This window comes from Pseudophryne corroboree, chromosome 10 (genome assembly GCF_028390025.1).
Source record: "Pseudophryne corroboree isolate aPseCor3 chromosome 10, aPseCor3.hap2, whole genome shotgun sequence".
NCBI lineage: Eukaryota > Metazoa > Chordata > Amphibia > Anura > Myobatrachidae > Pseudophryne > Pseudophryne corroboree.
In genome coordinates this window covers 152,290,660-152,314,911 of record NC_086453.1, presented here as the reverse complement: position 1 = coordinate 152,314,911, position 24,252 = coordinate 152,290,660, and the positions used below count along the sequence as shown (strand labels likewise).

General features: G+C 41.4%; 1 long non-coding RNA gene across 1 annotated transcript; it reads left to right on the top strand.

The window, feature by feature from the left end:
- The first annotated feature begins 17,385 nt into the window (after nucleotides 1-17,385).
- Nucleotides 17,386-19,201, top strand: LOC134965106 (uncharacterized). Its single transcript, XR_010188319.1, has 3 exons — nucleotides 17,386-17,487; nucleotides 18,274-18,346; nucleotides 18,945-19,201. It is a non-coding gene; the product is annotated as an uncharacterized LOC134965106 (long non-coding RNA).
- The last annotated feature ends 5,051 nt before the right edge of the window (nucleotides 19,202-24,252 follow it).

Sequence of the window (24,252 nt, the reverse complement as noted above, 5' to 3'; positions counted from 1 at the left end):
ATGTACCATTCACTGGTCTCCTGAGACTCATTTACCCATTCAGTGCTTCTAGTTTGCATATCAACAGAGGTTCATATGCCTGTTCAAGAGGGTAGTGGGACAGGTTAATTAACATTTAAATGGCTATTCTAAACTAGCAAGCAGATTTTAACTATATTCTAGAGGTAAAAGAAAAAAAACTTTTTCTTTTTTTTTATCTGTGTGTAATTCTTACATCAAGTATTCATCTTTTAACTCTCACTAGGCCCAGCTGAAACTATTTGTAATTGACTATGGCATGGGTTAAATAAATGCATTGGTAACTCATAAATGGTGTTTGATGTGACCAAGGAAAGCTGATTATTCTGATGAGTGAAAAATCTGTCCTTTAGAAAAATGACCTTCCCAAAATGGATGCTGCTCCTCCCCCTTCCACATCCATGAGGGTTACACAAAATGGTGGACAGGCCATGTGGTTAGTCCAAAATGGAGGACAGACCATGCGGCTACCTTTGTCACAAAGAAATCACACATCAATTAAGCATCAGAAGTTATTTTAGGCTTGAGTTAAAAATAAAAACTATATCAAGGCTATGCAGCAACTTTTAAATGTACTTTTAACCCTACTCAACAGATAAGCAATCCAATCTGAATCAAACACAATATGACTTATTTGAACCTTGTTTTGCAACAATAAAAATACATTTTAGCATCTTAAATATTATGAGAACGCATTGTCCCTTGAATTTCATATCAGCGGCTTACTGATACCACAACAATACATTAACGTGGATGTTATTTTCATCAGCTTCTCAATGCGTCCATTGGAGCCGGTCAATTACAGCCGCGTTTGTAATGTACAGTGCATCATTAAGAACGTGATATCGCGGACCAGCCCCCATCTAAGAATGCCAAACTGATTTCTCACAAATATTTAAAATGCCCGCTATAATATATATTGTAAATGCCTGCACCTCTTATTACCATATACGATAAAAGTGCGCTGTACATCGCAAAACACTGTATCACATAAGAGAAAACAATACACCCACACATTATCTGAGTTCCAAAGCTCATTTAAGTATATATTTGCTATTAAAAGGATATGGATTCAATATATATTACAAAGTACAGTATACCTATAGTTACATGGTTACACTCACACAGTAAGCAGTTAAAACATACAATTACATACAATTACATACAGTTTCATACAGTTTCAGTTACATGCCAGCGATACAATTACCATTTCTTTCTCATATAAATTTGTCCCTCCATATGACTCTCTCTCTCTCTCTGTAAAATCATGCAAGACCTCCATCATCGTCTCAGACCTTACAGCCACTCTCAGACCAAAACAAAAACTACTTTCCTGTGTGACCAGCAAAATGTGTTTACTAGTTTCTGGGGGAGGGGTTCATGATGAGTCACTATTCTCTTTGTATATGCTGATCAGGTTCAGCCTTGAAGACAGGTCTATCTTGCTTCATTCAAATAATACACATTCATGACATTAATTCATTAGATCATTTTAAATCATCATGATGTCTGGCGCTTGATATTATTATAATTATGCACTGTATGAAATAAGTGTCGAAACCATCTCTGTGGCATGTCCGTATAAATGCGTGTGTTACCATATATGGCTGTGCTCGCTGCGCGTATTTGCAAGTATAGCGACTTATATGTGTGTAGTTTGTATGTTCTCTCTATGTAATTTTTTTTTTACTTCGCCAACATTTACAAAGTCACGTGACGTCTCTCAAATCTCATATAAGGGACACTTCCGATTTTTTGTATAAAATCAATAAGATAGAATGGAAAGACTCTTACAAATTAATAACTTGTGATGTGGAGGCTTTATACACCAACATTCCACACAACAAAGGAGTCAAAGCCGTCCAACACTTTTTAGAACAAGATCATATGATGATAGAGACGGCACATGACTTTTTATTGTCCTCTATTCAATTTATTTTATCGCACAATTATTTTCTTTTTGAATCACAATTTTATTTACAGTGACTGGGCATAGCCATGGAAACCAGGTTTGCCCCGAGATTTGCCAACCTCTATATGTGGCGCTTCAAGGAGCGCCACATTTGGGGTGGCGGATACGGGGTGAACCTGGTTTTCTATGGGTGATACATAGATGATTTGTTTTTTATTTGGGATGGGGATTACACTTCCATCACAAATTTTGTTGATCACCTTAATCACAATGAGTATAATGTGAAATTTACTCATACTGCAAGCAACATAACTGTTAATTATTTGGCTGTTACTGTGATGGTTAATAAGGATAAAATTATCACTTCAACTTATACCAAAAAAGTTGATTGTAATAAATATCTTAACTATAGAAGCTGTCATAACAGGAGCTGGAAGGAGAATATCCCCAAGGGACAATTCCTACGTATACGTCGGAATTGTTTCAATATGGAAATTTTTACCAAACAAGTCGAATCTATGTACCAATCATTTCTCGATCAGGGTTATCCCAGTGATCCTTTGGACACTGCACTTCTGGAAGTAAGTCGAATGGGCCGTAATGTCCTTTTTGAACCTAGAAGTGTATGCGGTCCAAAAGAAAGAGTGAACAATGATGAGAATACTACACCATTGGCATTTATAACAAAATTCAATACATCAGCTACGGATATTAGATGGATCATAAACAAGAATTTCAGCTTGTTAAAATTGGACAAATTTCTTGAACAAGACTTGCAAGGATCAAGAAATATTATTTTCAGGAAAGCAAATAACCTTAAACAGAAATTAGCACCGAGGATAATAAGATCGATTAGTTCCAAATCTGCGAGTTCAGCCAATTGGCTTGATATTACCCCCAAACCCAAAGGTTTTTTCAAATGTGGCATACCCAGATGCCACACCTGTGAACATGCCATCCATAGGAGTAATACAATAACAATTTTTAGATAAGAGCTCTCATGAAATTGCTACTTTCCTCAATTGCCAATCCAGCTATGTTATCTATGTGATATCATGTGGCTGTGGCCTCCAATATGTTGGTCATACAATTAGGATGACCAACATTCGGTTTCTAGAACATAGAAGAAACATTTTGAAAGATCTACAGACACAAAGCTTGCCTCATCACATTTCAAGCTGTTCTGTTGGTAATTTTACCAATCTTAAAATTCAGGCTATTGAACAGATCCCAAAGACCAAGAGAGGTGGAGATAGGTTTAGTATGCTTTGTAAGAAAGAAGCATTTTGGATTTTTACATTGGGAACCTTGGTTCCCAATGGCTTAAATGAGATTATTGAACTAAATAATATATAATTATGTCTGGATTCCTCACGGATCCACCAAGGTGCTCACCATAGGTCCCTATGGGTTCCCTTTGGTGGTTGTGGGGTATACAGATAGTTTGTGACATCATCTTTATCTCCCCTATTGGTAAGAAGAATCTCACATTCTAGCTATTATAACACGCTATTTGTATAGATCCTTCCTTAATCCTTCTTCCTTCTCTCACCCATTATTTTAGTCATGTATAATCTCTCCTTGAGGAGGGGTGCAAGACACCAATATAAATTATTTGATACATCTTTAATACTTATTTGATACGTCTTGAAGAAGTCTCCGGTTGCTAGGAGACGAAACGCGTTGACGCCCACTCTCTGCTACGCTCGTTATTTGGTGTTACTCGCTGTTTCAACACAGTCTGCGGCTCAGCACAGCCGTGACAGCCACAGCCGCAGCACATTGCTGTACATCTGATCCAGTACTGCCGCACGTCCTATTCATCACTGGCCGGGTGAGTTCCGTCTGACCTCCGCTGTGAGGCTTAATACCGGTCATCAGGAGTCAATTTTACGGCGGCCACACTCATCGTCTGTGATCAGTTTCACTTGCATTTGCACAAACGAGTGTTACTTTTGGGAAGGCGGCAGACATCCGATGCTATCTAAACAGTGACTTAATGATACACTTTTGCTCCACGTGCAATCTATCATCATAAAGGACCCTGACTGCACTTTAACACAGGAACCAGCACGTGGGCACCTATTACAGGTTGCATCTTTTATTCTGTTATACATAAAATTGAGACTGTGAAGACACATTGCGGGAGACTCAAATATATATTAACACACTGGGACGCCAGTGTTCTGACTTTTATTACCACCACCTGAAAGAGCTTATATAAATCAGTTTTTTTATTGCATGTTACTTGCCACTTAACATCTTATTAATTATAGCCTTGGTGTGAGAACGTGCTAACTGCCATTAATTGCATGTTGATTGTGTGTTATAAATGTTGTTCTTAAGAGATATTATATAAATTGTTTTACTTGTATCCAAGCTTCACTGAGTCAATCTTTCCCTGTGACAGACTGCACATATTTTTTAGATACATTGTTTTCAAGTGCAGAGTATTCTGTCTTTTAAAATTTCTATTTGTTGCAACTTGGCAAGTTGTTTTTACTCAGCTGCTGAATTACATTCCTGTAATAAGATACTCACTATTTATAGCACCGGTATATCACAATTGGTGACTTCTTGTCCCGATTTGTGACTTTGAAGAAACATCTTTAATGTCATTGGTGAAAGTGATGCGGTATTTAACTAATACCCACTCTCCCTCTTTTTACCCTGGGAGGTTGCACTTCCATTCCGATTTTCTCCATGCACTTTTAGTATTGATAATATTAGTAGCCATCACTTGATAGCATGGCGTGTGACAGACCATAAAGTTAACAATGGTGGGTTTCACTAAATATAAGTATAGATAAATCTTAATCTAAATATATGCACTGTAAGATCGATATGACACACTGTATATTACATGACTAATGCATGACTAGATTAGTAGGAATATATCTTAACTATGTGTGTAAATAGACTTTTTGCTTTTTCTAATCTATGTTTCATCAGACAAAGAAATTAATATATATTGTTGCATATGCCTGTGGATTTTTTATTGTAATGCTGTCTATCAATCTAATATAATTACATTTAAATCTGTATATTAGAATATAATAATTATTTTTGTCCCTGGTGATAGTCTATATGTTGGACATGAAACATATTCGATTAAAGTATAAATTTATTTGAGGAGATCATCCTAATGCATACTTAGCATAACAGCAGAAGGTTTTAATTAGATTGATTAATCACCTGACTAATTGCCCCAAGTGGGTTTAAATAGTTGTAGACATGTATGGGCTTTTACTTCTGAGGAATCAGCCCTATCTCTAAGGCTGAGAAATGCATCAAGTCTAGCCCTGGAAGTGATGCCTGCGGAGGATATATCCACTATATGAGACTACTCCCAGCTCCCAGCTTTGCAACCTGTGATCCCGACAAACAGCTTCACCCGGTGTCAGCGGCCGAGACCCAGGGTGATTGATCAGATCACCATTTGTCCCATTTGGAGGCTGCACGCTTTGGTCATCATATGGACGAGAGGAGAAAAAAACAAACATCACAGCCAGCGCTGATCCTAACACAAATCTCCTGATGAAGCCTTGCTAAGGCGAAACGCATTGAGAGACTGACCAGACAACCTACCTCACTCCACATCCACCAATGAGCTAAGCTTTTTTAATATATAATTTATGTATTAATAAAATTTCTTTACTTTTTATAAAAACACTGAGAAGCTTCCATATAATGAATGGGCATTCCTGCAAAAGAACACCAGTATGAGTGATCAATAATGATATGCGCTATATAATTCTATATCTGGTACGCGTGCAATTTATACATTACTTGTGAAATATCCTTGCTAGTGATCTGACTACTACGCTATGTAGCAAATGTCTATATCTTTCAGTATACATAGGTCCTGAGATTGCAGAGTCCAGAAGAAAGAGACATTGATATACTATATGTCAAGCCGTAACACGTTACGCAAGTTTATTTTTGCGCGTGACGATTAATTCCAAGAATTACTACACCATAGGCGCTTGTCTGTTCTTCCCGTTGTTGTTTCAGATTTTCCTTAAACCACTTATACCTAGTGGTGATTTTGAAGAATTGAGCTGCCGACCGCATTACGTGGAGGGTGTTTATAACAGGCCAATTTGACCTGGTTGTGTAAACTTCTAACCTACCCTGTATATTCTGGGAACAGGAACAGGATTTAGGACTACTAACGAACTGTATGTACTAAGAACTATATACTAATTAGGATGAGCGCACTGATCTCCCGCCTCTTGTCATAGTGTCTATATTATTTTATATATATTGTCATTTTTATGTTTATTTAATTAAGTGTATGTATTATGTGTAATGTGTTCTATTAAATATAAAAAAAATAAACAAATAAACAAAAAATGTTAAATGAAAATATCTCCGCAGACAGTGCTAATTTCTTACTTTACATCTTTTTACATCACAGGAATGATGAATCAGGGTCAAGAGGAAGGGAAAGTGAAGAAAGAAAAAATATGTGGAGGATATGTGTGAACTGTACAGTGGCTATATAATTGGATTGGAAAGCTTATAAAGGTAATCTGAGCGGTTCTGGAATTTGATAAGCTTGTCTGAACAGGGGAGTTTTCAGGGAACGCTTGAAGGTTTGGAGATTAGAGGAGAGTCTTATTGTGCGTGGTAGGGCATTCCACAGAGTGGGTGCAGCCTGAAGAAAGTCATGCAATCGTGCATGGGAGCAAGTAATGAGTGTGGATGAGAGACATAGATCTTGTGAAGAGTCAAGGGACCGGGTTGGGAGATATTTTGAGATAAGCGAAGAGATGTATGTTGGTGTAGTATGTTTAGTAGCCTTGTGTGTAGGGGTGTAGTAACGGTGGCTCCGGTGGAGCGCGAGCTCCGGGCGCCGGAAAACTTAGAGGGCGCGAAGCTTGCCCGCCACTTCACCCTCTATACCATGTGCCGCTGTACAGGCAGCTGCAGAGCAGGAGGAGGAGAAGCAGAGGGGCGCACACTGACTCAGGCTCAGAGACTGGGTAGGGAACAGGGCAGGCCAGAGGTGACACTGACAGTCAGCACATGTCGAAGCTCAGCCCACCCTCTTGATATGTCCCACTGTCTGCTTGTAGCTGTGCAGCAGGGTTACTTCTGTCCTCTACTCTCTGCCGCGGCTGCTGCAGCACCTCTTTCTGCCCTGGCTGCTGCAGCACCTCTCTCTCTGTCCCAGCTGCACAGCACCTCTTTATGCCTCAGCTGCTGCAGCACCTCTTTCTGCCCCGGCTGATGCAGCACATCTTTCTTCCCCGGCTACTGCAGCACCCCTCTCTAAAACTGCTGTTGCAGCACCTCTCTCTGCACTGGTTTCTACAGCAGCTCTCTCTACATAGATGCTGCAGCATCTTTCTCTGCCCAGCTGCTGCTGCAGCACCTCTTTCTGCATTAGAAGCTGCTGCTGCAGCACCTCTCTCTGCATTAGAAGCTACAGAGTAACATTAGTAACTGGCTCTACTGTGGCATAACTTGTATAAGTGGCTCTACTGTGGTGTAATATGTAAAAGCGTCTCTACTGTGGTATAACGTGTATAAACGGCCCTACTGTGGTGCAATGTGTATAATCGGCTTTACTGTGGTGTCACGTATATTAGCGGCTCTACTGTGTTGGGTAACATGTATAAGGGGCTCTACTGTGTTGTGTAACGTGTATAAGGGGCTCTACTGTGTTGTGTAATGTGTATCAGGGACTCTACTGTGTGGCCTCATAAAGCGATGCCCCTATATTATTCATAGGGGGGCTCCCAAAGTAAACTTTGGCCCTGAGATCCACAAGGATCTAGAACCTGTCACCAATTTAGGATTTTAAATATATTTTTTTCTTTTCAAATGTAATTCATTACAGGGGAGGGGGCGCCAAAACATACCCTTGCTCCGGGCACCATGGCACCTAGCTGCACCTCTGCTTGTGTGTGAGTAAAAGTACTTTATATTGAAACTGGTAAAATACAGGTAACCAATGGAGGGACTGATCGAGTGGGTCTGCAGATGATGAACGTCTAGCAAGGAAGATTAGCCTTACACCTGCATTCAGAATGGATTGTAATGGTGAGAGTCTCTTCTTGGTAAGACCAGTAAGAAGACTATTGTAATAATCAAAGCGGGAGATAATGAGGGCATGGATTATAGTTTTTGCAGTGTCTTGTGTAAGGTATGATCGTATTTTGGATATGTTTTTTAGATGCATGTAAAATGATTTTGAGACAGATTGAATATGGGGAACAAAGAACAGTTCAGAATCAAGGATGTCACTGAGGCAGTGAGCTTGTGGCGTAGGGTTGATTGCATATTTATCAAGGGGACCAGACCATGTGCTCTCTAATAGTTAGTCAAGCCTTTGTGGTGGATGGCCACACTCCTAAACATACGCCCCTACCACGGCATTTCCCCGGTGAGCCCTACATGCCCCAATCCGACGCTGTGCTTATGCATGAGTAGAGGGAGTGGTGTACTTTATACTGCAATATTTAGGAATTATGCAATCCATCAATAAGGTAAATTCTACTGGCTTTTCGGTCCGGCATGTTTCGGGCAATTTCACATTCTGCCAATACCTGGGTCGGTGAGATTGCAAAATCCAACATACAGTATTGTACAATCTTGATTCACTGATTCCTACTCAAAAATAATAGGAAGCAGTCAATCCCCCAAGAAATTGATGATCATTGGAGTCTGCCGATCGGAAAACCAGGCCGCCAGTCAGTGGACCAGATCACAGTCGGGAATTGTCACATTGCACTTTTGCTCTAAATAAATTGGGAGCTTTAAAATGTATTTCCTGAATTATCCAGCCCCCTTTCCCCCCACCAATATTTGCTTCCTGCAATAGAACGCACAGGTTGTCTCATTATGGAGGTACACCTGTGGAGGCTTAGACAGAACATACCATATATCTATACAGGTCCATTTTCTCCTTTTCACAGCCATTCACCTACTTTAGTTACATCATTTGTTGTGTTCCAGATTGCACAGCTCCATGGAGACTTGCGGTGGAGGAAATAACAGCCTAGTCAGTCTGTCTGTTATATATTTTTCTATTAAATGTATTGCTCACTTCCGCTTAGATAATAGCATCATACTTGGCTTCAGTATTTTGCAACACAGATGTGGCTCTGCTACAAAAAAATAAATAACATTACACTTTCACAGATGTGCAATCATTTTATGACACAAGCCTTGCATCCTTGTTTTATCATACTCAGACAATGATTATTTAGCAGACATAAACCTGCCCCACATGCTCTGGTGTCCCAGAGCATGTTAGCTATACGGTGTATTGTTTGTCTGATCAGCAGTTATTTGTCTACAGAAAAAAATGTCAGTCTTGAAAAGCATAGATAGAACCAGAGAAAAAAGGTATCAGGGTTGGTTCCCAATTGCATTTATGATATATTTGTTTTCATGCAGGATATATATTTTCATATGTGTAGGGAGGTTATGGCATATGCGCGTGTTGCAGCCTAGTGGAAAGACTGGAGAGCTTGGAAGAGAAGTGAATCAAGAGCAGTATAAAGGGGTTCAATCCGAGTTGATCGTTAGCTGCCGTTGTTCGCAGCGCAGCAATCAGGCTAAAAAATGGCTTTTCTGCGCATGCGTATGCACCATAATGCGCACGCACGTTGTACGGGTACAAAGATGGTTGTTGTTTTGCACAGGTTCTAGCGAAGTTTTGAGTCGCACTGACGGCCGCAAGAAGATTGACAAGAAGGGGGCGTTTCTGGGTGTCGACTGACCGTTTTCAGGGAGTGTTTACAAAAACGCAGGCGTGTCTGGAAAAACGCAGGCGTGGCTAAGTGGGTGTATGACGTCAAATCCGGACATGGGGGGTCATTCCGAGTTGTTCGCTCGTTGCAGATTTTCGCAACGGAGCGATTAAGGCAAAGATGCGCATGCGCATGGTACGCAGTGCGCATGCGCTAAGTATTTTAGCACAAAACTTAGTAGATTTACTCACGTCCGAACAAGAATTTTCATTGTTGAAGTGATCGGAGTGTGATTGACAGGAAGTGGGTGTTTCTGGGCGGAAACTGACCATTTTCTGGGAGTGTGCGGAAAAACGCAGGCATGCCAGGATAAAACGCGGGAGTGTCTGGAGAAACGGGGGACTGGCTGGCCTAACACAGGGCGTGTTTGTGACATCAAACCAGGAACGAAACGGGCTGAGCTGATCGCAGTGTAGGAGTAAGTCTCGAGCTACTCAGAAACTGCTAAGAATTTTCTATTCGTAATTCTGCTAATCTTTCGTTCGCAATTCTGCTAAACTAAGATACACTCCCTGAGGGCGGCGGCCTAGCATGTGCAATGCTGCTAAAATCTGCTAGCGAGCGAACAACTCGGAATGACCCCCATGAATAGGCTGAAGTGATCGCAAGCGCTGAGTAGGTTCAGAGCTACTCAGAAACTGCACAAACTGTTTTTGCAGAGCTCAGTGGCACATGCGTTCGTACTTCTGCTAAGCTAAAATACACTCCCCAGTGGGCGGCAGCATAGCGTTTGCACGGCTGCTAAAACTAGCTAGCGAGCGATCAACTCGGAATGACCCCCAATGTGCAGACCAGTTAGCAGTGGAGAGAAAGCAGAAGCAGAAAGAAAATGAGAGAGACATTGTGAGCAGGGCTGGTTCTTGCCCTTGTAGCACCCCGGGCAAAACGTTAGGGGTGTTGCTTAATACGGGGCGTGGTCAGTTACGCCCCCATTTGTAGCACCGCTGAAAGAAAAGAAAAAAAAAGTATACTTACATCCCCGCTCCTGATTCCAGACCGCTGCAGACCTCGGCCGGCGCCGCTCCTCTCCTCGGATGCATAGACACTAGAGGTCAATTATGACCCCTAGCGTCTGTGCCACAATGCTGTGCGGTGCGCGATGACGTCATCGCGCACCGCACAGCAAAGGTCCTCTCCACGAAGGGAAACTAGACGCGTAGCGTCTGGTTCCCTTCACAGCAGGGGACCAGCGGGGGGGCACAGCAGGGGACACTGCGGGGGGCACAGTGGCAGATCTTGCCATGGTGCAGCGCCCTCTGGATGGCGCCGGCGCCCTCCGGAAGGCGGCGCCCCGGGCAAAAGTCCTGCTTGCCCGTGGCAAGATCCGCTACTGATTGTGAGACTTGTGAGAGTGGAGAGACTGGACAATGGCTGGCAGGCAACTTTAAGCCTTGGGGCAAAACAAGCAAGTGGTCCCGGCTTTTCTACCAGCATACTGTAGTTCAACAGTAAATTAGGTTTAATAAAAACCATGCAAGTGCCATAATCTACTGTGCTCTCCTCTCTTAAACCACCCCAGCCTCTATATACTTTTTTCAACCTTTTGCATCGCACCAGAAGGAAGGTGACTTTCAAAGTCAAGTGAACATCTAAGGCAGGGTTGGGAAATTAAGTTCTCAAGTTTTAGTAAATTTAGTATTTTGTGTTTACAATATATTATAATAACATTGTCACAACTGTTTGTGTATTTGGAATACAAATTACAACACTGTTGTAAAATGGCTAAACAATTAGCAGATATTTAAATAAATAACTCAATCTCAAACAAATGACTGTACAGCATTTCAAAATTTTGTGGCGCCTTACAAATAAATGATGATGATGATGATGATGATGATGATGATGATGATGAAATCCATGATCAACTACTAATAAATAAATTGCTTGGAAAGTGATAAAATGGAGAGTGAAAAAATGCCAGCCAATCAGCTCCTAATTGTCATTTTTCATACCCAGCATGTGGCATGGCAGTTAGGAGCTGATTGGCTGGTACTTTATCTCCGGACACTTTATCTCTATTCAAGGCTTAGTAAATAGACCCCTAAGTCTTGAATACGAACTCGAACTTCTGTATAGATATTTTTTCTGGTGAAGCAAAACACATATTTATAAGCATAAACATTCTACTCACATGCCAGAAAGGTAAGAAAGAAATTACAAAAAATGTTTGTGCTCTTTAAATAGAGCTCACCACCCTCCATTAAACACAAAAAAAGCTCCTCAGAAATATATTTTAATAAAAATGCCCTCTCACTTTCCAGATTTAACTTAGCACTGAATAAAGCTCTTACATGGGATTCCAGAGACAAAATGGATTATATCAACGGGAAAATACATGATTGGGGAAGTGGTCCCAATAAACAAGACGCTAGGGAATATCAGGTACAAGGAGGAAGGAGAAGAGATATAGAAGAGTATGAGGATGAAGTATTCCAACAAAGATGCAATTTTGTTCATAGACAACACCCAAAACAAAGGAGCTATAATGGAATGAGGAGAAGGAGTTCCAACCAGTCACCCAGACGAAGATATGGGAGAAAACCTTCGTACCATTCACAACTATCCCCTGTTAAATTACGAGAAAGATACTCACGTTATAATCGGTATGAACATTTAAGGTCTGTCTCCCCTAGAGGAAGGGCTTTTTTAGGCGGGAGGAAGAACACTGCTCTTCCGTACTGTCAAGAGAGGGAACATCTACACACCCGCCTAGATTCTCCACAAGGAATGAAGAGACTTCTAAACCTAGGAGAAGAGGCACAAGGGGGGGAAGAAAAGTCGCCCAACAACAAAAAAAGAAGGGCAATCAACTTTCTGCAGGAATCCACAAATCAGGCATCATCAACCTTGCTAAAATGGAACTATAAATCTCACAGGCAGCAGTACTAAATAAAGGTTTAAAATTTGCTCCAAATCAACACGTAGACAAATTTCATCTTTTTGTGGACCCTAATAAGTATGTGCGCACTCTAACTCTAAAGAGACATTTCTTGAAGAATCTTGTACAGAAATTGAATTATGAGCCTAGAACTAAACCTTTAGTGCACCCCCCTCGAGGTATTATCTGGTGGAGTCTAGGGGTATTCATATAGATTTATTCTACGACTCAGTTAAAGAGGACTTCAGGAAATTGAAACTCCAAAACTTTAAATATTGTGACAATCTTACACCTCAAGAGAGATCGGCGGTTAAACAACTCAAGAAAGATGATACCATAGTGATCAAGATGGCAGATAAGGGAGGAGCTGTAGTTATTCAAGAAAGGACTGCATATGTTGAAGAAGCCTTAAAACAAATTAATGATACATCCACCTATGAACGGTTAAAGGGGGAAGTTTGTAGAAGAACTATATACTCTGTTGTATAAGGCTAAAAACAAAGAGGTAATATGTAAAGAAGAACTTGAATATATATATAACAAAAAAAACTAAGATCCCCATTTTTTATCATTTGCCTAAGGTGCGTAAGGGTGTAATCCCACCCTCCGGTAGACCAATAGTGGCTGGTGTGGATTCTCTAACCTCTAACTTATCACACTTCCTTGACATTAAATTACAACCATACGTGAAAAAACAGCAGTCGTATTTGAAGGATTCAACCACTCTCCTAATGAACCTGAGTGAAGTCAAATGGCTCCCCTCCTATAGATGGGTCACAATCGATGTTCAAGCCCTGTATACTTCTATCCCGCATTCCAAGGGATTAAAAGCAGTTGAGAGAATTTTAACAGTTGACAATAATGTCACTGAAGATGAAAGAGAATTTTTGTTGGAAAGTATCTGGTTCGTCTTGAATCGCAATTACTTTGAGTTCGAAGGATATTATTACCTTCAGAAACAAGGAACTGTGATGGGGGCGAAATTTGCCCCATCGTATGCAAATATATACATGGACCAGTGGGAACAAGAGTACATATATACAGAGGATGATTTCAGACACTCCAACATTAAATTTTACAAAAGATACATCGATGATTTGATTCTAATATGGGATGGCGAGTTAGAGACACTTGCTAGTTTCTTTTCCTGCATTCAAGACAATCCATATAACCTGGGGTTTACGTACAAACAACATCCCTCAACAATGTATTACCTTGATATCCTTCTTAGAATTGATAATTTCAAATTGTAAAGCGCAACGGAATTTGCTGCGCTATATAAGAAACTGTTAATAAATAAATAAATAATAATGGAGGAATATTAAACACTCAAACCTTCTTTAAAGAAACCGACGCCAATAGCTTCATACCACATAACAGCTGTCATCTCGCTAGATGGAAGACAACAGTACCCTTCTCCCAGTTTACGAGAATGAGGAAGAATTGTAACAACATGACCAGTTATTGGGAACAATCGTCCGCATTAGTGGAGCAGTTTGTGTATAGGGGATATAAAGAAGCTGAGCTCCGGAAGGATCAAATCCGAGCATCAAAGCTAGATAGGAACAGATTCATCACAACTGAAAGAAAAATTAAGGACAATCGGAATAATGAGAGACCCTTCATCACACAATTTAATCAATAAAACGTGAAAATTAGACACATTTTGAACAGACACTGGCACCTTTTACTTAAGGATCCTATAATTGGACCACATCTTCCAGAGAGACCCAACATGGTATTTAGGAAGTCAAAAAACCTTAAGAACATTTTGGCCCCAAGTCAGTTACAATCTTGCCAATCCACTAGTGATAATATTGTCAAACACCCTTTAATGACAAGAACGGGATTATTCCCTTGCAATAAATGCATTTGTTGTAGACACATAGATAAGAAGGCTTTCTTTTGGAAGGATGAAAGGATGGGAACTCACAAGTTGAGGACCATTGTCACGTGCAACACGAATTATGTTATCTATAAAATCAGTTGTACTTGTAAGCTTTCTTACATTGGTAAGACCAAGAGGAGTTTGAATTTTTCGGGTTTTGTGTTTTGGTTTTGGATTAGGTTCTGCGGCCGTGTTTTGGATTCGAACGCGTTTTGGCAAAACCTCCCTGAAAATTTTTTGTCGGATTCGGGTGTGTTTTGGATTCGGGTGTTTTTTTACAAAAAAACCCTCAAAAACAGCTTAAATCATAGAATTTGGGGGTCATTTTGATCCCATAGTATTATTAACCTCAATAACCATAATTTCCACTCATTTCCAGTCTATTCTGAACACCTCACAATATTATTTTTAGTCCTAAAATTTGCACCGAGGTCGCTGGATGGCTAAGCTAAGCGACCCAAGTGGCCGACACAAACACCTGGCCCATCTAGGAGTGGCACTGCAGTGTTAGACAGGATGGCAGATTTAAAAAATAGTCCCCAAACAGCACATGATGCAAAGAAAAAAAGAGGTGCAATGAGGTAGCTGTGTGACTAAGCTAAGCAACCCAAGTGGCCGACACAAACACCTGGCCCATCTAGGAGTGGCACTGCAGTGTCAGACAGGATGGCAGATTAAAAAAACTAGTCCCCAAACAGCACATGATGCAAAGAAAAAAAGAGGTGCACCAAGGTCGCTGTGTGACTAAGCTAAGCGACCCAAGTTTACGCTTCTCATCAGACGCTTTTAATTTTGATTTTTGAGTCATTTTACTGAACTTTTGTAGTATACTTGACGACACAGAGGTAAAGCAGTGGACTACTGTACCGTCCTGCTATATACATACTGGTGATCACAGCAACATTCTGCACTGTACCCTCCTACTATATACTGCGCACAACTAAAATGCAGCACAGGTATGGATGGATAGTATACTTGACGACACAGAGGTAGAGCAGTGGACTACTGTACCATACTGCTATATATATATACTGGTGGTCACAGCAACATTCTGCACTGTCCCCTCCTACTATATACTGCGCACAACTAAAATGCAGCACAGGTATGGATGCATAGTATACTTGACGACACAGAGGTAGAGCAGTGGACTACTGTACCGTACTGCTATATATATATACTGGTGGTCACAGCAACATTCTGCACTGTCCCCTCCTACTATATACTGCGCACAACTAAAATGCAGCACAGGTATGGATGCATAGTATACTTGACGACACAGAGGTAGAGCAGTGGACTACTGTACCGTACTGCTATATATATACTGGTGGTCAGCAACATTCTGCACTGTCCTCCTACTATATATTCTGTGCACAACTAAAATGCAGCACAGGTATGGATGGATAGTATTCTTGAAGACACAGAGGTAGAGCAGTGGACTACTGTACCGTACTGCTATATATATATACTGGTGGTCAGCAAAATTCTGCACTGTCCTCCTACTATATACTACAATGCAGCACAGATATGTAGCGTTTTTCAGGCAGAGAACGTAGATATTTTCAGCACACTGAGCACAGATATTTGCAAGCACACTGAGCACAGATATTTGCAGCACACTGAGCACAGATATTTGCAGCACACTGAGCAGATATTTGCAGCACACTGAACACAGAAACTGAGAGAACGCTGCACGTCCTCTCGCTATCATCTCCAATGCATGAGTGAAAATGGCGGCAACGCACGGCTTCTTATATAGAATACAAATCTCGCGAAAATCCGACAGCGGGATGATGACGTTCGGGCACGCTCGGGTTAACCGAGCAAGGCGGGAAGATCCGAGGCTGCCTCGGAACTGTGTAAAATGGGTGAAGTTCGGGGGGTTCGGATCCCGAGGAACCGAACCCGCTCATCACTATCAAGAACATTTAAGAAATATCAGAAATAAAGTCCAAAATCACAGTCTTCCTAGACATTTCTAGGAATATCACAATTCGGATATCCAGGGTCTAACGTTTACAGTTGTTGATCATATTCAAGAAAATAAAAGGGGAGGCGACAGAGATCTATATTTGGCCCAGAGAGAATCTTATTGGATCTATACTCTGAACACTTTTATTCCGAACGGGCTTATTGAGAACATAGATATGACTTGCTTTTTATAGGGAGTAGATCTATGCCTTCATTTTTTCCCCCTTGTTCTTCTCTTGTCTCTTTTTTTTCTTTTTCTTGAGTATCATATATTAATGTAAGTGTAGTTACCAGGTTTCTAGTCCATTTCATTGGGCTTTGGCTGGACACTCCCAGAGTCAATATTAAGGGTCAATCGGTGGGGGATGTTTAGGTAATATATTTCAGTAGTGTACCACTTTAAGACTATTCTGAAACTCTATAAACAATTTGTTTGTGTACTGAACAATATGTAAAATGTACAAAACACCCTTACTATGTAAAAACTGAGCCTTGTTCATTATGAATGTTAAAAGCCATATATTTTTTAAATGAGTACTCTAATAGTACTTTGTAATCATAATTTAGGTAAAGTTAACCCATTTGTCTATATCTTTGAGTACTAAGATTGTAATTATTATAAATCACTAATAGGGAGTTTATATGTTATAATAATAAGAGTTTATTCTGTATTTAATAAAATAATCAGCGCCATAGCAAAATTTGCTCATTTTTAGTAACCTTATTAAACTCACTTAATAGTTCACATATATTTGTTTAATACTTAAAAACTTAAATTGTACTGTTTAAATTCAGTGCTGCCCCAGTAGATTGGATCATGTGACCGGATCATATAATTAAACTCCTCTGTAGGAGGTGTGACGTGTTGGTCACTATGGAGCTGGAGCACAAGCCGCTCTCCGTTCCAGCGTCCTCCGATCACGTGATGCGATCACATGACGGGAACGGCCTTCCCTGACATCTCGGACTGTAAACATCCTGCGGCGCCAGAGAACAGTGTCTTTGGCTCCAGCGCCCGTGTGATAAAAAAGAAAAAAGAAAAAGAAAAACACACCACGTAATCAATGCTACTTTGGGTAGTGAGGGGAATTCTTTATGCCCTAAGAGTTGGTATATATTTAGACCATAGTTTTAATAAGCAGGAACAATGTTAAACTATACGTCCCGCCCTCATTTTTTCCGACTGGTTCGGTAAATTGTCACTCAATATCTTTTCTAACACATATAGTTAATAGGGAATTATGGGTAATTTAATTAATTAAGCTAGATGCAGCACATTTTATAAATACCTATTAAGGATTTATACACTTTTTAATACATCCACATATTATTAATCTAATTAGGCACTATTAAGGATCTATTTATAGATAATTGAAGCACCAATCAAACTGGGGAGGGAAGTGAGATCATTTGGCTTCCCCCTATATAAGCATGTTTCCAGTTCCCATGCTTCATTGCATGGATGCTGGATCACTGCTGACTGTCTAGTGAAAGGTAAGGTCTTTTCCCCATGACATTCTGAATAAGGCTCTGTTTAGTTCAATGTGATTTTGGAATTTTCCCCTACTTTGCATTAATGTGTTCTTATTATTTGTAACAAATGGACACATATGTTTATAATTATATTTTTATGCTTCACTACATAATTATGTGCTCATAGTATTATCTCCACTAGCTGTCCATTTGCGGTTAGTTAATTTGTAAGCACCCTATAGTTCTTTTTGTCTGTGTATATACACTCCTTGGCCATGTGGATCCTATTAGAGGGATTATATATATGTGTATTCCTATTAGGACTAACCGAATATAGGTCCTAATTGTTGCTATGTAATTTACTCTTCAGGTTCCATATCCATATGAAATTATAAGGACCTTGTATTTGTATCTGCATTTTTCATCCATAATTGACCCAAGAGGTATGTTGTTATTATAGACTGTGTACGTGGGTTTCAAAAAATGAATATACTTATTGCATCAATGGTTGGATACCATACTGATAATTTGTAGGTACACAACTACATGTTCTTTATATAGAAGTATTTAACAATATACCCCTGATTAAAACTGTTAGAAACCTTATCAAGAGAAAAGAGAAAAAAGTGGTAAAATATGCCTGTTGATAATTTTGAATTAAGGCTATGGTACTTAATAGTAACATCATATTAAATAATCCTTATGTTAGACTAGCTAAAATACCCCTGATAAGAGGTTGTTCTCCATACCAGTGGGCTATAATGAGAGTTGCCTCTAAGAGCAGGCCATTTTCCCCCCATATATCTTTCATTATGATAAGGTTGGATATTAATTAATGGTAATTAACTCACCAGGTCCCCCCCCCTTTCTTGCATGAAGTTGCTGATTCCATCTTTCATACGAATGTTTTTCATATTGGAGCTTTTATGAAATCAGAATTTCTAGATATACGAGGTATGTGGTGCACTATCTAACCTTAAGAAATGTTCCGTGATGTTTAGATACACGACCTCATTAAGAACTAATTATGTTCTAAATTAGGCTGAATTGATGCCTCTATATTCTGCCTCAATGATGCTTTAAAACCCCTGTATGAACTATCTTGGCCAGCGGTCTAGGTTCATTTTTTCTGATAGACGTTGCTATCTAAGGTATGTCAGATGTCCAATTGAATTGTGTTGTATATGGATCGCAATTGCCTTTTTTTTCTAATGCTTTTTTTATGTTTACATAAATTTTGCTGACTGTTAATGATCACTCCTTGTTTTGTTTCATCATGTCTTGCCCATCCTTGCTTTCTGGACTGTTTGTATTTTTATATGTAAAATTATAATGCACTGAATAGTTGTCCTATAACTTTTTAGATGCACCCCTGATGAAGTATATTCATTAGATGAAACGCGTTGGGTTACCATTTTGCTTTTGATGTTATCTCCGAATATTGTATGAGGAAGAATAAAGACACAGCAGAAAGTTGCCTACATTCTTCTACATCCTATTGACGGATTACTATAGGAGAAACTATATCATAATGTCTATGTAAAAATGATGGACACATATCATGCTTTTGTTTAATTTTTTAATAAATTTTTATGAAAGAACAGTCCATTACATGTTTTAAAAAAACTTGTTCAATATTGATTGTGAAACCTTTTAAGGAACATTTTAGCTGTAAGGGTATTTCTTATCTCTGGGCGCCATTTTCCCTTTTTCCATAACATATGTATAAGTGTAAACATTCTACTCACATGCCAGAAAGGTAAGAAAGAAATTGCAAACAATGTTTGTGCTCTTTAAATAGAGCTCACCACCCTCCATTAAACACAAAAAAGCTCCTCAGAAATATATTTTAATAAAAATGCCCTCTCACTTTCCCGATTTAACTTAGCACTGAATAAAGCTCTTACATGGGCTTCCCCAATGCCACAAACAGTAGCGGCTCTTGCCACGGGCCAGCAGGCTTTTTGCCCAGAGCACCACTGTCCTGAGGGCGCTGCCGTCGCTGCCATGGCAACCGTGGCAACGTGATGCCGTGTGGTGCGCCTCACATCATTGCACACCGCACGGAATTGTGGGAGCGGCTGCTGGTGATAGAGGTCATAATTGACTTCTAGTATCTGTGCAGTGTGCGGCGCTATGGGAGAGATGTCATGACGTCTCCCATAGATCCGAGGAGACGGATGACAGCAGCAGCAGTGGTGGGGAAGAAGGAGTGGGGCTGGTGACTATTTTTATTTTTTTATTTTTTGTTTGTTAAGTAAGCATCTACTAGGGGCACATCTACAGGGGGTAAAACTACTGGGGGCACATGTACTGAGAGCACAGCTACAGGGGGCAAAACTACTGGGGGCACATGTATTGAGGGCACAGCTACAGGGGCAAAGCTACTGGGGGGCAAAACTACTGGGGGCACATCTACTGAGGGCACAGCTACAGGGGGCAAAACTACAGGGTGCACATGTACTGAGGGCACAGCTACTGGGGGCACAACTACAGGGGCAAAACTACTGGGGGCACATGTACTGAGGGCACAGCTACAGGGGGCAAAACTACTGAGGGCACAACTACTAGGGGCACAGCTACAAGGGTAAAACTACTGGGGGCACATCTACTGAGGGCACAGCTACAGGGGGCAAAACTACTGGGTGCACATGTACTGAGGGCACAACTACTGGGGGCACAACTACAGGGGCAAAACTACTGGGGGCACATGTACTGAGGGCACAGCTACAGGGGGCAAAACTACTGAGGGCACAACTACTAGGGGCACAGCTACAAGGGTAAAACTAATGGGGGCACAGCTACAGGGGTCAAAGCTACTGGGGGCACAACTACTGAGGGCACAGCTACAGGGGGCAAAACTACTGAGGACACAACTACTGAGGGCACAGCTACAGGGGACAAAACTACTGGGGGCACAACTACTGAGGGCAAAACTACTGAGGGCACAACTACTAGGGGCACAGCTACAAGGGAAAATCTACTGGGGGCACAGCTACAGGGGACAAAACTACTGGGGGCACAACTACTGAGGGCATAGCTACAGGGGGCAAAACTACAGGGGGAAAATCTACTGGGGCACAGCTACAGGGGGCACAACTCTACAGGAGGCACAGGCACAGCTACAGGGGACACAATTACAGGGGTCATAACGGACCACCACCCCCTTCCCTATGAAGCCACGCCCTTATTTTCCCTGAGGCGCGCACTAAGTCTTTTTTGCCTGTTGGGGGGGGGTTTGCCAAAGGAAACTTTCGCCATGGGTGCCACAAGGTCTAGAACCGGCCCTGGCCACAAATAGCTGAATATGATATGCTGCATTGCCGTCTGTTCTGTATAAGTGCGGACTGGAATTCATTTGAAATGTTGAGGTGTTTTGTTATGTTTCGTTTTTAATAATACCCTGACTTTTTGGTTACAAGGGGAGACATCCAAATGTGTAATGCTCATATTTTATGTATATAGACTTGAGTGAGGTATTGTTTTAGGAAAAAGTGCTATGTAAGTTGTTTCTCCTTCTTTCTTATTACATAATAGCCTCTTTGAACAGCTCAATTAAAGAAGATATGGAAATAATGTGTTTAACCATTAAAAATCCAGCTAATATCTAACCGGAATGTTGAAATAATTCATAAGCTAAATGTTTGTAAATATAGGGGTACATTTACTAAGCAGTGATAAGAGCGGAGAAGTGAGCCAGTGGAGAAGTTGCCCATGGCAACCAATCAGCATTGAAGTAACATCTATAATTTGCATACTATAAAATGATACAGAGCTGCTGATTGGTTAATGGGGAAATTTCTCCACTGGCTCACTTCTCTGCTCTTATCACTGCTTAGTAAATGTACCCCATAGTATGCTAGCTGAATATCCGTGCTTCGCTATGGAATTTCCAATATTTCCGTGCATATAACTTTAATTTTGAAGGACTTCCTGGTAAACTAAGACCACCCCCATCCCCCAGCAAGGCAGCAGCCAGCAGCACCCGGAGGGAGCAGCCCAGAGACGGAGGGGATGCCCGCTGCTGGGAACCTCCTGGGATCACCCCCTCCCCAAGCCGGACACAGCAGCCAGCGCCAGGTACACCGGTGGGGAGACATCTGCGTTACCCAGGAGCGGTGCCACCATGCCCCCGGTGTCAGTGGCCTGTACAGTGACAGTAGTAGTTATAGCGGTGGCGGCTGTGCCGGGGGGTGGTCACAGGGAGCAGCGACCCTGATGCGATTTATCATCGCTGCCGCTGTGTAGTAAGGGACGGAGCTGCATCGCGCTGCTGCAGATTAGTTGGTGGAAAGAGAGTAGCGGAGTGGAGGAAGGATGTTAAACGTGGAGAGCCTGAACCGGGTGGATCTGTGTGAGAGCCTGTTAATGTGGGTAAGTGTGGAAGCAGCACCAGCAGGGCTGCCTCATACCCCACCCCCAGGCCCTTCACACACTGCCTACTGCTGTCATTGTTTCATAACCCGAGCCGGGTATAGTCTATGCGGGAGCTGTTCCCCCAGGGGTCACTATGTAATGGGCCTCTGGGCTATATACCAGCTTTAATTGACACTAATGTCGGTCATTTTGGACATTTTATTTTTTACCCCTTCTCACCCCCCATGGGGGCTGAACTTGGACTTAAACGGCATCAGGAGTGTCACTATTCATCTCCGCGACCCCGAAAACTATGGATTTTTACATGTCACCCACTTCCCACCCCCATCCCTAGGGGTGCTAGGGGTGTCTAACCCCCACAGTATTTTTTTCCAGATCGTAAGTCATATGTGTACGAGGTTTGGTGTAAATTGCTCCAGGCATTCCAGAGTTATGTTGAAAACTATGGATTTTAACATGTCACTCCCTTCCCACCCCCACCCCTAGGGGTGCTAGGAGTGTCTTACCCCCACAGTATTTTTTTCCAAATTGTAAGTCATATGTGTACGAGGTTTGGTGTAAATTGCTCCAGACATTCCAGTGTAATGCTGAAAACTATGGATTTTTACATGTCACTCCCTTCCCACCCCAACCCAAGAAGTGCTAGGGGTGTCTTACCCCCACAGTATTTGTCTCCAGATTGTATGTGATATGTGTACCAAGTTTGGTGTAAATTGCTCCAGGCATTCCAGAGTTATGCTGGAACATACATACATCCGTTTTTATATATATATATATATATATATATATATAGATTGATTGATTGATTGATTGATTGATTGATATGCAAGTAAGACAGAGTAATGCTGTACGTTTTTTTATTTTATGTCTAATACCCCTTTCACACCAGAAATGCAGGGCCTAAACCCGGGAATTCTGCCACGGGCTCATGCTGGGACATTCCCGGGCTGGGCCCGTTTATACCAGCATTTGGAGCCGAGACATCCCGGGTCTGCACCTTTCATACTGAACCCGGGATGGCCCTGCATTTTCAGAAAATGGGCGTCTCAGAAAAAACACAAGACCAGGAAGTGCCCTGAAAAGCCAATTAGCATCAGCAGAGGCAATCCGGGAAGGTGGGACATGTCCCTGCACCATTCACACTGTCCAGGTTCCAGAGAACATCCCGGGACCAACCCTGGTCGATTGCAGGGTTGAAATGCGGGGACAGAAATCCCGGGTTTTTGTCCCTGTACCCTTTCACACTGAGAAATTTCCCGGGTTGATGCGCGTTCATGTGTTTTAACCCAGGAAATTTTGGGCTGTGTGAAAGGGGTATTATATTGCCCATACACTTGTGCGATGCCCCACGACGCGACATCGCGGGCATCGCACCGGCAGTTCAGGTGCGTGGAAATCGCACCTGAACTGCCAAAGTGATTATCATGCGATAGATTGCATGGTAATCACGTGATGGGCACGTCACTGCCGAGTGGGAGCGGTGTCTGGCCGCTCCCGGCGGGTGCCCATCCCACATCACAGTGCGATATATTGCATGTGTTTTAAAAAAAAACACATGCGATCGCACTGCGATTCGATAAATATTAAGTGCAGCACATAATATCTTGAGACGCGAGATTCGACCGGCGTGCCCACACATCGCATCACAAGGTACCTAAAATGTGCATACAATCCCCCGATTTCTCTCACAGATCCGGTCTAAATCGAAGGTTAGCACCGATTATCTCACAAGTGTATGGGCACCATAAAATGTTGTCAGTCCAATGATCAGATTCAGTGGTGTAAGTTCGTCCCAGTTGCCCGGAAGCAAGATAAATATTGGTGCCCCCCTATTTCCTATATTAAGATAAATATATGTATGTATGTATGTATGTATGTATGTATGTGTGCGTGTGTTCTGAAAAAAATGTATATACTGTATTTATACATTTAATTGTCTTTTATTTTAAATCACACCTTTCTTAGCAGTCAT